Source organism: Henckelia pumila, chromosome 4 (assembly GCF_033568475.1).
Source record: "Henckelia pumila isolate YLH828 chromosome 4, ASM3356847v2, whole genome shotgun sequence".
NCBI classification, from domain to species: Eukaryota; Viridiplantae; Streptophyta; class Magnoliopsida; order Lamiales; family Gesneriaceae; genus Henckelia; species Henckelia pumila.
The window spans coordinates 207111225-207115707 of NC_133123.1; positions in this window are offsets into that span (position 1 = coordinate 207111225).

Genomic DNA, 4483 nt, shown 5'->3' on the forward strand with positions numbered 1-4483 from the left:
AAGAGCATCAGCAACTTCATTATGTTTTCCAGCCTTGTGCACCCACTGAAAATCGAACTCACTTAGGAACTCATGCCAGCGTGCTTGTTTAGGAGTCAACTTCTTTTGAGTTTTGAAATAAGTGTTGGCCACATTGTCTGTAATCACGACAAACTTTGTGCCAAGCAAATAATGTTTCCAAACTTCTAAACAATGCACCACTGCCATCATTTCTTTCTCATGAGTCGATTATCTAGATTTCGCATCTTACAATTTCCAACTTTCAAAGGCAATGGGGTGTCGTTCTTTCATGAGTACCCCACCCAAAGCACGATCCGACGCATCTGTATACACCTCTCAAATGGCTTGTCAAACTCGGGAAACTTCAGCACTGGTTCTGAGACAATCACCTTCTTAAGGGTTAGACGCAAAAACGAGGCCGTGCGTTGGACGCAAAAAAAAAAATGCGTCCAACATCTCGGCCACCGGTAGCAGCGTATTTAAACATGTTCGTGGGTCTGCTTCGAGGTTTCGACAATGATCCTTCCGCAGGTTCACCTAAGGAAACCTTGTTACGACTTCTCCTTCCTATAAATGATAAGGTTCAGTGGACTTCTCTCTACATCGCGGGCAGCAAACTGCCCACGTCGGAGGGATCCGAACACTTCACCAAACCATTCAATCGGTAGGAGCGACGGGTGGTGTGTACAAAGGGCAGGGACGTATTCAACGCGAGCTGATGACTCGCGCTTACTAGGAATTCCTCGTTGAAGACCAGCAATTGCAATGATCTATCCCCATCACGATGAAATTTCAAAGATTACCAAGTCCCGTCGGTCATGGCTATAGACTCGTTGAATACATCAGTGTAGCGCGCGTGCGGCCCAGAACAACTAAGGGAATCACAGACCTGTTATTTCCTCAAAATTCCGCGGCCTAAAAGGCCGTAGTCTCTGTAAGAAGCTGGCCGCGAAGGTGTACCTCCACATAGCTAGTTAGCAGGCTGAGGTCTCGTTCGTTAACAGAATTAACAAGACAAATCGCTCCACCAACTAAGAACGGTCATGCACCACCACCCATAGAATCAAGAAAGAGCTCTCAGTCGTTTTTAGCTGGAGAAAAATAATAGTCACGCTTTAGAGAGAGAAATACTCTTCTTTTCTCCCAAGAAAAGAAGCGCTCGGCTCTTTGAGATCTCTTGGCTGTCCGATTTGAATTCCTTCACTTCGATTGAATTTGGATCTTTGTTTCTTGGCTGCTAAATTGCTTGTTTGGGTTACTACTACACGATTCCTTCTTCTGATTCTTCATTTTCGCACAATGCCAGATTGGGGTCAGTACAACAAAAATGGTCATTAACAACAGTTTAAAGACAACACTTTTTACAAAAAGCGTTGTTAAAAAAAGAAACACAACGCTTTTAAGATAAAATTTTGTCTTTGATTTTTTAAATTTTATAAAAGACAACATTCATTTGTCATCCACAATGCTTTTTAAAAAGCGTTGTGGATGAGCGTTTTTTTATATCTACTACAACTCTTTGAGCAATGTATTTTATTATTTTATTTTATTTTTCTGATTTTTATATATCTAATTTTTTTATGTTTCTTTTTTAAAAAAATCCTATTCTTCTCTCTCTTCTCTCTCGTGAGTCTCACGATTCCCCCCAAGACCCAACCCTAGCCGCCCATTTATTGTCGTTGATTCGTTGCCACGGGCGTCGAAATTCTGTGATTGGAGCTAGAATTTGGTTAGAGCTCATCCTAAGCTTCGTTTTGATGACAATCTAGCAAGAAATCATGACCTGAAGTTCGAAGTCGTCGGCCCAGCGAGTTGTTGTTATTCAGATTTCAGATATACTAATTTATGTTACTTTGGCAGTTACAAATTGCAAATGGACATAATTCGCCAAGACTTCAAGACTGGTTTGGATGCTCTTTTAAAAGCTAAGCCTGTTAGAGCTATTTTTCTCGATCTCCGAATTGGTGATCCTATTGCGGTAGATACAGAATTTCTTATTATAATTTCAGATAGGGCAAGATCAATTCTCCCCTAGCTCACCTGGACGGCCGTCTTTCATGAGAGTGAATCACATCTTAGATTGGTCATACAGGTCTGTTTCCTAAATTGAAGTTGTATATATGCTTTTGAGATCATTGTTGTAACGCCCCGTTTTTATCTTAAATGAGTTTATTTGAGTTAATCGGAGATTACAGAGTTCACGAGCCGACTTGATTTTTATCAGGGTCCATATTGCAAATTTTGGAAATTTCAGGGACTAAAACACAAATATGGGATTTTATATATTATCTACTCTTGTAAATACTTGAGATTAGCCTTCATCTTCCTTCTCCCAACCGTGAGCATCCATTTAAGAGCCTCTTTGGGTTTTTAAGCTTCCAGATTTCAGTCTGAGCACGATCCATCCGTTAGAAATTATTTCTGAAGGCAGATTAGCAATCACGGCAACGAGAGCTTCGTTATATCGTAAGTTCTTCTTTGATCTGACGTATTCTAGTTTTTGGATGTTGTTAGAATCGTTCTAGATTCGAGTATGTTGTTCTCGACAGAGTTCTGATCGTTTATTATCTGTCGATTTTGAAATAGAGCGACGTTCGGAATTGTTATTATTTTTGGAAGCCATTTTCAAAAATATGGGTATTGAGATTTGTTTAGATTGCCTTGTTGTTGTTATATTAGCATTGAATCGAGTTGATATCGGTATTGAACTGCTGTCTGCGTTTCCAGTTTGTTCATTTATAGCCGTTATGCCGTCGGTTTGAGTTTTTAGAGATCGAACCGTTTTTGGGTTGTTGGACTTTTGCTTGAGTTTGATCGTGTTGTTGATCACCTTTTGTCTCCGTACAGATTCGTTTGGAGTTTGTGAAGCCAGTGTTAACAGCCTTTGATCGTCAAGAGTTTGGACGAAGAACGGTAAAGAGATTCACCTAGTGCCGTTTTTGTTTTTTAGATTGTATTGCTTTTGATACAATCTTTTGTTGTAACTTATCCAGAGTTGGAACTACTGCCTTGAAAGGTAAAAGCAGTCATCGTAGCGGGATAGCATACTCGGGACAGCTGGTTCTCGAGTTTCCCTTTCAAATCACATATTGCATCTACACTTGTTCTAGCATGAGGAACTTGTGTCTTGTTGAATGATTTTGCTTTTAATTATGTGGCTTATGTTTATGTTTCTGTTATGCATTCATCTTGAGCCTACGTTGATTTCAGCGGGCAGAACAACCCTTTTATTTTAGATGTTTGGGAACTATGATTGAGTGGCCCAGGTCGTAGTCGTTTCACCTTGTGCTAGCATACTCATTTTTGGAAAGGCAGGTTTATTGTTTTGGCAGAACAGGTCTCGCTCGAGCGGCAGTTGGTGCTCGCTCGAGCGAGCGTTTTTGTGTGTGCGGGCCAGAATGCTACTCACTCGAGTGAGGGTGTCTTCCCGCTCGAGCGAGCGTCTTATTTATAGGCTGGCAAAAACTTTCTCGCTCGAGCGAGCTTGCCTTGCCGCTCGTGCGAGGCCCTTTAAAAAAATAAAATAAAATAATTTTCTATCGCTTTACTTTCCAGTCTTGGATCTTGTATGCTTAATTGTTGTCTAATCCAAGATTAGTTGTTTAGAACCGAGGTCTCACATTAAGTGGTATCAGAGAGTTAAGATTCTTGGTCGAACTAGAGTGAGCGGGATAGATCGAGTCTGCGTGTATTGGCTCCTCGCATGTGTTTGAATTATTTAACTGTTTATTTAATTCCATGCAAGCATGCTTTATTGTTGAGAATTAATTGAATTACATGGTTTTGTGATTTAATTTATAAAGAATGATCTACTTGAGATATAACTGTTTCTGTTACCGACTGATATCCGGTATTCCAAGCGGTTGTAAGGGCACTGAATTGCAGCGATTGAGATATCTCATGTCCTAACCTTTGATTATCAGATGGGTCCTCGTCGAGTGATAAACAGAAACACACCGCTAGTTATTCCTACAACTGAGAAGGCTAGTACTGAATCGGTTGTGATGGATGCTACAACGACGCCTATGGAATCCTTGCTGAAGAGGTTTCAGTCGTTTAATCTGCCTTTGTTGATGGGTTCAGAAAATCCAGTTGACTGTGAGAGTTGGTTGGATGATATTGACCAGTTGTTCGATTCCATCGACTACACCGATAACCGCCGAATCAGGTTAGTCATTCATCAGCTTCGTGGTGTTGCTAAGAGCTGGTGGATCATGACGAAGAAAGCAACAGAGAGTAGAGGTACGGAAGTTACATGGACTCTTTTTAAATCTGAGTTTTATAAGCGGTTTTTCCCTATATCGTATCGTAAAGATAAGGGAGCAGAGTTTGCCAATCTGAGGCAAGGGAATCTGAACATTGAAGAGTACATAGCCAAGTTTGATAGTCTGTTTCATTTTGCACCGCTAATTGCCGGAGATGAGGAATCAAAGGCCGATCAGTTCATCAATGGTTTGAACCCCGACGTCTTCTTGTTGGTTAA